The 12,812-nt window shown below is 39.5% G+C and overlaps 1 protein-coding gene across 3 annotated transcripts in view; it reads left to right on the top strand.

Moving 5' to 3' along the window:
* Nucleotides 1-12,812, top strand: part of SKAP2 (src kinase associated phosphoprotein 2) — a 186,375-nt gene that overhangs the window by 141,877 nt on the left and 31,686 nt on the right. The window lies entirely within an intron of this gene.

Raw genomic sequence — 12,812 nt, 5'->3', positions numbered from 1 at the left:
CTTTGTGGTAAGACTCAGGGCTTCTGAGTCTTGGGGTTCCCCAGGGAAGGGTTTGGGGAGACCAGAGGGAGCCAAAACCCTGGAATTTTTGGCTGGTGGCAGCGAGATCAAATCTGAGCTGGTAATTAAGCTTAGAGGGGTTCATGCAGGCACCCAGATTTCTGGACGCTAAGGTCCAGATTTGGGAATGCTTATGATAGCATTAATGGATCTTCTCTCTCCCTTCTTCTCATCTGGTTGAGAGGAGGGAGTGGAGCCAGCAGCCAAAATCCTGGTGGGTCTTTTGGAGAGTGCACAGATTGTCTCCTGCTTCTTGTTACATGATCTGCTTCTTAGCAGCAAACCCTATGATCTATCGTGTACCCATGGAGTCCCCTTGCAGGGTTTTGTATTGAAAAATGTTCCCAATAAGCATTACTTTGATTCAGGACTGCTCTTTTTGCCAGAGGTGTGCCCCAAAACCCAAATGTCAACAATAACTGGCATTTGGTATTGGTGACAATGTCATAAAACAATGTGACATTGAGTATATGAAAAGCCCTTATGTTGTATGACTGTTCACAGGTTCTGTGACTTACCCTTATCCCAAAACAGTGTGTTTTGTGCATGGTGATATGATGTAGAAAACAATAAACTACATTTCATACACACAGTTTGTGATACTACCATAGCCTGTGACTACCAAACTTTGTTTTTAATTAATGTAGAACATCAAGATCATGGACACATGTCCAGTCTAGTAACACACTCTGCCCATCCCCCTTCTTGCTATGGGTCATTTGCACTCCAAAGCATAGCAATGGCTCTCATATTAGTCCTTGATGGAAACTCCATACAGCTAAATTGAATTGTCTGCTTTTTATTACCTTTTCAGTGCTTTTGTGAAACACTGTTCTCTTAAACTCTATATGAATTTTACCAATTCCAAACCTGAATTTTTTTCTCAGTTTCAAATTTTGGGACTATTAAGTCAGGGGAGTTGGTATCCTATAACAATCACTGAATCTCAAGTGGTTAGTTTCTAACTCTACAGAAGTAAATGAACTATGTGCACTGTTGAGTAAGAGTTTTTATTCATTCCACTTACTTGCGTGCAAAACATGCTTTGGCTTCAAAGTTCCATGCATAAAAAAGTGGTACATGGCCTGTATTTCTGAACAACTGTTATACCAAGTCATGTAAGTTCTTGAAGGAAGGAGAATGTATAGCTGTGATCAGTTTGATGAAGCCTGAATTTTATGCCAGTATTTCTGAGGAGTAATAAAAATAAAAAAACCTAATGTAGAGCAAAATCTACATTATCTGTTGGCATGTTCAAGCATGTTTACTTAAAATTTGAAGGTTTATGCTTGCATATCAAAAAGGAATCTACTTCCAATCCTGTAATTTGATGCTTAAGAAAATCTTTCAAAAACAAATTAACACACATCACATTCACACAAATTCACTTTTTATTGAAATAAGATACTTTATTTCCAGCACTGATCAATCATTCTTTTTACTATTTCCTCTTCACCTACATTAAACCACTTTTGACACTATTGATTTGTAAAACCAATATGATGTGAACACTATGTGACAGAAGTTGTTTGCTATTAAGAGAGAGAATCCCATCTCAGAGGAGCTTGTCATCCTAGAGAGACACAATCACACAAAGTAATTTTACTTGTATCATAGCTCTTTCACTGTTGACTACATTTTTGACAGCTGGTTTCATGTTAAATATTAACAACACTTTGTTTATGCATGAACATCTTCAGTGGGTTACGGACCTAAAGTTTTTCTTATGAAAGCAACATAGTTTTCTTTATATCACTGTCCATATCTAATTAAGAAGCAATGCAATAATGCTAAAGCAAAGCATTGCAAACAAGTATCCCAGTAAGGGAGACATTTTACTAATCCTAAAAAATGAGAAATAGTTTTAGGTTGGTAGGTCATAGTCCGAGGTCTATTGTACATATATTTATGATAGTAGAGATTCTGGGCCCACTCTGGTGCTTGTTTATCACTGCGATGAGCATGGTATACATATCTAGCTAAATCTGGGAGCCCCTATTTTTTGAATTTCTGATTTAAGGAGTGCACAATCAGACTGTTAATGCCACTGGATACTGTTGTTGAGAAACAATACATTCCTGTAGCTGCTTTGGGATATCCTCGTTCAGCCTTCCTGGCTTCCATAAGATTGGCATTAAAGAGAGACAGCTGATCCAGCCAGGTGCTCAAGTAAGAACCAGCAGAGTGGCCCACAAAGTCCATCTTACCCACCCAGATACTGTAGATATAAATCCCTCCCCACAAGATTTCCCCAACCCTGATGACTTATTAGCATAAATCTCCCTCTCAGTTTCCCCCCACCCCCGCCCCTGAATGACCTTCTAATTGCCATAGGGACTGTCACTACCACCAGCCTTCTCTCTCCCTTCCTTCTCTAAACTGAAGGAATTAAGCCAAGCAAAACATAATCAATAAGCAGGAGCCTTTCAACCAATTATAGCTATCAACCTTAGATATAATTAAAATGTGTAGCTCATGTGTCCCTTTTAAACTCTCACATTTAAGGGGATAGTGAGTAAAAAGGCACAAAAAAAAACCCACAGGGAGGAACCTGATTATGACATGACACCAAGGCTGAATATCTCATGACAAATTCAATAGGTAACTGTTCTTATGGATCTGGTCAGGATTTCCTGGCTTCCAGGATACCCGTGAGACTATCCCAGCTGGTTTCTGAGTTAATTCTCATACAGCTGATTGCACTCTGGCTGTGGTATATGGAAAAAGATTGGAGATGGGGGAAATGGGTTGCTCCTTTGTCATGGACCAACCCTTGCCACCTTCGATATGAGCTCAGATCACAGCTTTTCCTCAGGGAGAAAGGCCTTTTTTGGTAGTCCACTTATGGAGGCTGATGGAACCTTAAGACTTCCAGATGGCTCTGATTGAGAATAAAGTTCAGCCAACAGACCGCTCTATCGGGGGATTGACAGGATTAACAATAGTTTGTCTTCCTCCACTATTTATATAACGGTCCCATTTCTCTACCAGAGGCAATGGACACTAAAGGATTATCAGGTTATTTCCTGCTATGGTTGGTTAGGTCTTTGTTTTTTCTTTTGTTGAGGAGCCTATAAACTGGTGTTTATGTATTTGGAAGTGTTAATTAAGACTCTATTGCTGAATTTCATATGTTTTTAACATGTTGAAAAATTTAGAACGTTGCTTTCAGCTATAATAGATACTAGGTAAATACATAAACATTTTGTTACAGGATTTGCTACATTCTATAAAATTAGTTATAGTAATATCCAGGAAATTTGTATGGGAGGTCAGGGAAAAATGTAACAGTGATTTGTGGGACACTATAATTGGACTATTATACTGCACACACAAAAAATCAAGGTCTCTGCTCATTAATTTTCTGCTCAGTCTGCATTTTGGCTGATTTTGTTTGATTGTGTATCATAATATAACAATGGGTTTATTTTGTCATTTAAGCCAGATAAAAGATTTTAGTAGAATTAGCTTCATGTAATTTGGTAATGTTGGCTTTAAACAACCAAAAAGGACATGTTGACGCCATTAAAATACCCAAAGGGTGCATGCTGCTGATTTTTTCCCCCTCTGTGTTGTCAGTGGTCAATATAGAGAATGCAAAAGTGTCAGTTGCTTTAACATTTTTAAAGCAGTTAGCATCCAAGAGCTAGACTCGTCCTAGAGAAACATGCCAGCAACTATATCATTTCCTTTCACTAAAGTGAAGTTTGCTGAAATGACTAGCCTTGTTTTCTTCTAAATCCAGAAATGAAGTTGTTCAGAAAAGGGACGGAGTACAAATTTGAATAAATTAACCCAACAAATTACTATAGAACTGATACTGTGGATTAAACGAGCTGCTTTCATGTATGTAAATATTATGTCAAGTCACATTTGTCACAATTAGGGTTATTTTGTTTTAAGGAATGGGTTTTAATCTAAGATCTTGCTGCTTATAAACTTTACAAAATGTATGAAGATTTTCTGCTCTGTATTACTAATCTACAAATTTAAGCCACAGAAATGTAACCTATGTATGTCTATCAAATAACTCTAGTGATAAGTTGCACTGCATGGTTTATTTGCATATTTGATTGCTATATCTGTTTGTTCAGAGAATTGTTTATATTTATTGCATAGTATTTAATATCATGTATTTTAACAACAACTTAGTATCAAGGTTTATAGAAGGTCATGTTGAACACTTAAACCATTTTAATATCTGAGACCAAACAGACATAAAATCTTGGCTTCCTGTGCTTTATAGAAATAGCTCTATATCTCAATGAGAGGAATAACCTAATAACTTCCATAGAAAGGGGAAGAATATACATATTTAAGCTGTGTTTTTCTGCCTAAAATTGGAACATTTTTCTAACTGTGTAAACATTGTGCTAAAAAAATCTTGTCTGGTATATCTGTAATTTTGCCCACTGTCTAGACACTACATACCAAGTTTGAAGCTGAAAGATGATTTTAGAGCTGGGGCCAAAATCAGGCTTTCATTGAAAAGTGAGGTAAAACCTTTACTTTGGAGAAGCTGCCATCCAGTTTTAAAAGCTTGGTCATCTAATCAAAGGACAGAGTCATATGGGCAAAATTTTTAAAAGTGCTTCAGTGATTTAAAAGCCTAAATCACATTGGAACAGCAATGTGACTTAGGCCCCTAAGTCCCTTAGACACTTTTGAAAATTTTATTCTGTATGAGGACCAGACTGTGCCTTATATTATGAATTAGAATATTTTGTTCAGTTTTCTCAACAAATAATTCCAGGCAATCCAAAGGGTGAAACTTCTTTGCTCAAATCAATCTTTGAACAAAATGGGGCCTTGACAGAAAAGGAAGGAGAAGGAATGTTGGAAAACTAAGAGGGAAAACAGGTCTTCACATCTCAAGCAAATATATGGTAGTGTGTATCTGGATTTCCTGAAAGCATTTAAAAATTATGCATAACTGAGAAGACACAGCAAAGATCAAGTGACACAGTGCACCACCTCAAAGCAACAGTGAAAGTTTTTGTCAAAAAAAGAAGCAAAAGCAGTTTTTTTTAATTTCTCTGAATTTCACATTTGAGAAAATAGTTGTCTCTACACCTTTCCCCCATTGTTCCCCTATTCCCTTGCCCAAAGAGAAAAATTTAAGCCCTGAGCCTTGTAACCTTCATATTCACCAGGCCATCAAAAACCCAAAAACTTTTCATAAGAGGAGCTTTATACCCTGCCTTTTTGATAGGGGGAGGATTCCCTAATAGTGAATAGTCATGTAGTAACAATCTGTTCATAAACATGTCCTTATAGTACATCTCCTCACCCTCCCTCATGTGGAGGAAGACAGTGGCAAATTGAAGGGGGTGAAAAACAGCGTGTGCATGAAAATACAGTGGCTTTCACCTTTTACAAATTCATTAAAAATGTGATTTTTTTTTCACCCATTTCCTCCCCCCTCTCCTCAATATTATACTATGTGGTTACTCTTCTGGTAACATAAGTATTATTTTAAACAATGAGCGTACTATCTCATCTAAGCAACAACAAAAACAGGTGTTTGATAATGTCTAATTGTAGACTGCTTCAGTCATCAGATTTAACCATACTTAACAGTTTGTGTTACAGTGAGGACTGTGTTGTTTGTGATCTTAGTAGGTTTCTTTTTCTTAATTTAACCCAATCTTTGAATAATTAACTAATTTTCTATCTGTCTGCCTATGTACTTATATTACCCACTCCCCATCACCATACTATCAAAGTACTTCACAAACATAAGTGAATTTATCCTTGAAATACATTCCCTGCCTCATGGGGTATCTATTTTTCTTATTATGCCCAACCATCGTGTAGACTTTGGACCAAGTAACTCCCTGCATAAGTCCATATTCAGATAGGGGCCAGGAACCTCAGCTAGTTTGAACTGGTAGAATTTCTTGCAGATCATTCTGTTGGAGGGGAATAAAGACCCACCAAACCTACAGACATCCTTAGTTCCATGGAGAAGTTTTATGGATCCAAAGGATGAGTTTCTCACTCTAAGTCTGGCCCCTTTATACCCTAATTCCAGCTGGGGAAGGCTTCCTGAATTCAGAGGAATCAGGCTGCCTTCTGAGGACCCTCAAAGTCCTGGTCTAAGGCACGGTGGGGTGGAGCTACAGCACACAGTGCTGCAGGAATTCTGTGCAGGGGTTTGGCCAATATGGTGGTCTGTGAGGGCTACCTTAACTTAGACAGGCCCCCAGAGCTATCTAAATTATGCTAGGAGGTTCTCTGGTCCACAAAGCAGGGCAGGATTGGGAGGATAAAAGGCATGTAAAGCCACCTAAGCTTTTGGGCAATGATTTATGTGTTGAGATGTCCTGACCACCCCTATAGCACCAAAAAGGTTTGAGACTAACCGTGCTGGAGATATCCTAAGATGTGCAGGAAACTTTTGTAGATCCCCCAGAAGCTGCAGTCACTCAGAAACTTAATACCTCCACACTGCTCCTTGCACCCTCCCCTCGTCCCATAGCCTCTCTGGCTGTGGCAGCCACAAAACCCTCTTTCTTCCACAGTGAGCTTTCTCAGTGCAGGGGGGAGAACCATGCAAGGTAGTGCTCACTAAGCATCAGCTTCCATAAGGAAATCTGGGAGGAGAGGGGGAGGATACCACAGAGACTATCCATCCTTCTAACCTTGTTCCTTCATAAAGGGAGAGTACTAATCTCACAGAATGCAAGGGTAATAACTTCTGCAAGTCTTTGGGAAAGGATACAGTGTGTTAGAGCTATTTCTGCTTACTTCCTTGTAAACCAAGTGGTCCCTGAATTTGAGTCCTCACTGCTTATGCTAGTGTAGAGAGCGGCGGAGAGAAAAGGGGGAAAGGGAATAGGAGATATGGGCCTCAATTTAAGAAGATGAATATGGGTTTAACTTGCAGCAGAGAATCCTGTGGCACCTTATAGACTAACAGACATTTTGGAGCATGAGCTTTCGTGGGTGAATACCCACTTTGTCAGACGCAGGTAGTGGAAATTTCCAGGGGCAGGTATATATATGCTAGCAAGCAAGCTAGAGATAACGAGGTTAGTTCAGTCAGGGAGGGTGAGGCCCTGTTCTAGCAGTAGAGGTGTGAAAACCAAGGAGGAGAACTGGGTTCTGTAATTGGCAAGCCTATCACAGGTCTTGTTTAGTCCAAGCTGCATGGTGTCATATTGCAGATGAACTGAAGCTCAGCAGTTTCTCTTCTTTGAAGTCTGGTCCTGAATGTTTTTTTGCTGCGGAATGGCCACTTAAGGTCGCTATAGTGTGCCAGGGAGGTTTGAAGTGCTCTCCTACAGTTTTTGTATATTGCATTCTGATATCTGATTTGTCATTTATCCTTTCGTAGTGACCTGTCCTTGGCCTGAATGTACATACAGAGGGGCATTGCTGCATATGATGGCGTATATTACATTGATGTGTGACGTGCAGGTGACTGAACCAGTTGATTGGTATGGCTATCTGGTTAGGTCTCTAGGATGTGTCGCCGGTGTTTAGATAGTGGGCAGAGTTGTGCATCGAGTTGTGCATGGATTGGTTTAGGCTAGAGTTACTATGGTACGGTGCAGTGCTGGTGAGAATACGTTTCAGGCTGAGTTGTCTGTGGGCGAGGATTGGCCTGCAACCAAAGACCTGTGAAAGTGTGGGATCATTGTCCAGGAAGGGTTGTAAGATCCTGATGATGCTGTTGGAGGGGTTTTAGCTGGGGCTGATGTGATGGCAGTGGATCTGTGGTTCTTTCTGCGTTTGTCTTGCAGAGTAGGAGGCTTGGTAATGTCTGCTCTGTTTGATCTGTTTCCTCAATTTCCTCGGTGTGGTTTGTAGTTTTGAGAATTGCTTGGTGGAGATTTTTGTAGTTGGTTGGTCTTGTCTGAGGGGTTAGAGTAGATGCGGTTGTACCAGTGCGTGGCTGTTAGACAGGATCGTGGATGTCCCGGAATGGAAGCTGAGGCATGAAGGTAGCACAGCCGGTCGGATAGGATTTCAATATGGGTGTGTATTGTGACCATCACTTATTGCCGGTGGTGTCTAGAAAATGACCTCCCTGTTAGATTGTCCGGGCTTGAGGTTGATGTAGGGGTGGCAGCTGTTTGAAATCTTGTGAAATTTTTCTAGAGTCTCCTTCCCATGGGTCAGATGATGAAGATGTCATCAAGTAGCATAGGTAGAGAAGGGAACGTGAGTGACGAGAGCTGAGGAAGCTTGTTCCAGTCAGCATAAACATTGGTCATTGTGGGGCCAGGCGGGGTGCCCATAGCAGTGCCATGATCTGGAAATACTATTCGTCATCAACTGAAATAGTTGGTGTGTGAGTATAAGGCACAGAGCTCACCGCCAGTGCCAGTGTGGCTTGGATTCAGGGTATACTGTCCTGACACTTGTATTCCATCTGTGTGTGGCAGTTTGTGTAGAGAGTCTCTACATCCTGGTTGGCTTGGATGGTGTTTTCTGGAGGTGACCAATGCATTGTAGTTTCAGGAATCAGGGGTATCACGAGATAGCTGGGATGCTGGTGGCATAGGGTCTGAGTAGAAGAGTCCACATATACTAGACAGTCCTTCAGGAGAGTGCCAATTGCCCGAGAATGGGTGTCCAGGATTTCCAGTCTTTGGATCTGGGTAGTAGATAGCAATAACCCTGGTTCAGGGGCTCTAAAGGGTATGTGATTGTGTTCGGTGTTGTTTTAGGACGTGTCTGAGTAGATGGTGGCATTTCTTAGTGTATTCCTCAGTGGATCCTGGGAATGCGCCTTGTAGAATTGGTATTGAGAGTTGTCTGCGGCTCCTATGATACCTGCCCCTTTGGAAATTTCCCACTACCTGCGTCTGGCGAAGCGGGTATGTCAACACGAAAGTCACGCTCCAAAACGTCTGTTAGTCTATAAGGTGCCACAGGATTCTCTGCTGCTTTTACAGATCCAGACTAACACGGCTACCCCTCTGATACATGGGTTTAACTTGTTTGCATATTGCTCCTTCCTTTTGTTTATTCAAATCCTCCCCAAAACAAAAATATTTGTAAAAGTTAGATCTAGCTGTTGTGAAACTGAATAGCTGGGCAGACTTATGTTGCTTATTAGGGTAATAATCCATCTGTTACAGAGCAGGCTCAATTTGTAAAACTAAGTTTATAAATCGGAGAGAGAAAAGTACTTGTCTCTTTGCCACAGTAAGAATTTACTCTTTTTAGAGTTCCCATTTACAGTTACATGGGGTCATTTTAAGAAACGGATAGATCCAGGAGAAATAATTCAGTCCCTCTCTCAAATAGGCTCTAAATAGGCCCTTATACCTTTACATTCCTGTCATCTGTACCTGGTGAAGACATTTTGATTTTTATTAATGTACTGTGGGAAGGTTTCCAGAGGACAAGCTTATATGCTTGTAGCCTTTTGTCACCACAGTGAAATTTCAAACATGGATCTATTAGTATGCATTACAGACATCTAAATGCTTGAATAATTTTTAAAAATTAGTTCACTGCAGTATTTTTTTTAATCTGAACTGATCAAAACATCTCCCAACAATTCTTCTAACAATATGTGATTGGAATAATAACTTCACATGTTGTAGAATTCCATGCTGCAGCTGAGAGGCATGTAAATACAAGCTGCTTATTTGCAAGAAGCTTCCAGATTTACAATATGATTGCTATGGAAACCACATAATGAAAACCTTATAACCATCTGTGTGGTTTGATGGATTTTGCTGCATAGCTGAGCTGTTTTTGTTTACTGTTGTTAAAGTGTTGAATAGAATATATTAATCCACAAACTGTGATTATCCAAGGTATTAATTAATACTGGATAATGACAGTGTCTATATCAAATAACACAACACAATCAAATATTAGCTAATAATACTGCTATTAATATAAGAACTAATGTAGGTAAGTGGTTGACTATCAGTTTTTTGGTGGAATGCTGACTTTATACATATTTATCTTGGAGATTACCAATTCTGTTGCAGAAATGTATTATGCAAGCTACACTTTAATACATTTTTATATTCGTATAACCTGATTCTCTCTTTGGGAAGAACAAAAAGGAAGAAAAATCAATGAGACTCATGTCTAAAAGTCAGATACTGTTGTATTTGTTGTATTTGCTTTAAATCATATCTGCAGGTAGAGCCATCTGTGTTTGGGGAATAGCTCTGGCAATCTCCTGGTAGTAATTTACATATTTAACTCACAGTGCAAAATTTTAGAATTCAGCTGTGAAATCTACAGGAGTTATTAATATTTTTTTAATATTTGCAGTTCCTCCCTGATTTCTTACCAGAAAAAAAAATCTTTTAACTTTCTAGTAGTGGAGACATGCTGTGTGTCTATATTTTAGTCTCTGGAGATCCTCAACCTGTAGGCCCAGATGCATTTCTTTGGGACACATACACAGCTCTTCTAGAGCTCTGGGTTTGATCAGAGCTCCTATTGATCTGGAGAGAGAAACTAGAGAGACACATCTCTTCCCATCATGAAGGGTAGAAAGTGAGGGGCGAGAGGAAAGATTGAACTACGATTATTTTGAAAATCTCTGTGGCTCGCTGGGACTCCCTGTATCTTGATAATACAATGTACCTTTTCTCATACTGTTTCTCCTCAATAATTGATATTGTATATACTATCTGTGCTATGCATTGCTGCAAACATTGCAACATAGTTTCTGACCAGTGTGTCTAGGCATTTGAGACTCCTGTTGATTAAAAGAGGTCTCTCCCTGTTTGACACTGCTTGCAGGCCCAAAGTTCAATCAGTTGTATTTTAGGAGCTAAATGTCCTCTTTAAGCTCCCATGACCCAAGTCTGTTGGATCTAAAGCAATATTTAATTGACATGGAGAACCACTGGGGTTGTGAAGGAACTTGGGTTCAGGCTTTCTTTTCTCCTCTTACACTTCAAATACAAGTCTAGGAAATGACCACCATTTTAAAACGATGTTTTCCATTTTTAAAGGGACAGTTGTACTTATTTATGAACTTTGTTTGTAAACTGACAATATAGTGTTTATTTTTATAGATACTCTGTCTTACTGTGGAAAAATTTCTCAAACCTGCACTGCTTTACCTTTCCCTTTTTAAATTAGAGGGAGGGAAGAGAAAAATACTTACTAAAATGGAGTTCTTATCACAGAACTGATGAAAAGAGTAGCAGCATGGTATGAATATTATTAATAAAAATAATTCTGCAATAGTCAATATCAAAACTTATTTCTAGCAGTATATAATATGCAGTCTCTTACCTGGAATTAAGTGTTTATAGGAAGAGATAATGCATTATGGGTAGAAAAGATGACAGACAAAGGGATAATATTGCTTGTAAGCCATGGGATGAGTGCCTCGTGGTGCTCTTGAGAGTATATAAGGATACTTTTGTTACATTTTTTAGCATGCCCCACATGATGTAATGAAGTAGTCAGTGTTGAACAAGTTTAAATATAGCAGATAGTCAGTCTCTCTCTCTCTCTCTCTCTCTCTCTCTTTTTTATGTGCTGTGTAGTAGCATCAGATTTACCAGTTTCCATTGTTTTCTTGTTTTGTGTCCAAGTCACTGGAGAATGTCTCAACCAAACATCTAACTAGTCAGTAAACAACTGATTAACTAGCAGAGCAATACTACAAAGCTCCTTGAACAGTAAATCACATAACCATGGCTCCCATTATATTGTGTTTGGCAACCTATAGCCCCAGTTGTGCAAGTAGCTCTGCATGTGCTTAACTTTAAGCATGTGAGTGGTCCCACAGAAATCAACAGGTCTGCTCCTGTGCTTAAAGTTAAACATGTCTATTAAGTATTTGCAGAATTGAAGTCTGAATGTATAATGTGATGTATATGAATGAACCTATACGTTTACAAAGTTATTAATGCAAACCAGACGTGATCCCATGTTCATGCTGAAACTTACCCTCCTTGCTATCATAGAATGTTATGAAATTCTTACATAATCTGCTTGTAAAGAACATTTTAAAAGCCATGACTTTTATACTCATTGTTTGTTAACAAAATATCAGATTAGTAGCTGTAATGGGCCCATGGTATTTAAAAGCAAACATTCTTATTATATTAGTACACAGTGTGTTAAATAGCAGCACAGAAATTGGTCATGCCTAAAGTGCAGTTCTGTTCTGAAAAGTGGCTGTGTCAATATAGCCAAGGGATCTGTGTTGTCAGCTGTGCTGTTATAGAAACTATGATAAGGTTTTGGTTTTTAATTCATTTTACTCCTACAGAAAGAACACGGCTATGATAGAGTTTAAGTCCATTCCTTTTTATTCATTATCAATAGAATTGTAAACTAAGGAGTTTATAGTAGTCCCTTTCTTGTACCTATATGAAGCTGAACCTGTATCTGGTAGGAGGAGGGTTCTAACTCTGTGTTGGCAAGAGAACAGGGTTGAGGGGCTCCATCAAGCTTTCTTCTCTTCCCTCCCAAACCATGGAGGAAAGCACAGTTAGTTGGTATGGTCTGAGACTGTATTAATACGGACTGTTCCCCCACCCATGCCCAGGTTATATATAACCTCCCCCCCGCCACTCCTTTTAGTGGTTCCCATGATCTGCCATAGTAGGTGGAGCCACTAAAACAGGGCAGCAATACTCCCATTGAGCAGGCAGGAGCCAATGCAGATGCATGGCTGGCACAGCAGAGGCAAAGAGACCCATGTCTCCTGTGGAACCCCCAGCTTTTTGTAGAGGCATGGGGCAGTGACAATCACATCCCTCTGATGTAAGAATAAATAGCAAAGCCTGAATTTTCCCTAACCT

Source organism: Chelonoidis abingdonii, chromosome 2, assembly GCF_003597395.2.
Source record: "Chelonoidis abingdonii isolate Lonesome George chromosome 2, CheloAbing_2.0, whole genome shotgun sequence".
NCBI lineage: Eukaryota > Metazoa > Chordata > Testudines > Testudinidae > Chelonoidis > Chelonoidis abingdonii.
The sequence above is the reverse complement of the archived record's forward strand: the minus strand, read 5'-3'. Positions and strand labels throughout refer to the sequence as shown.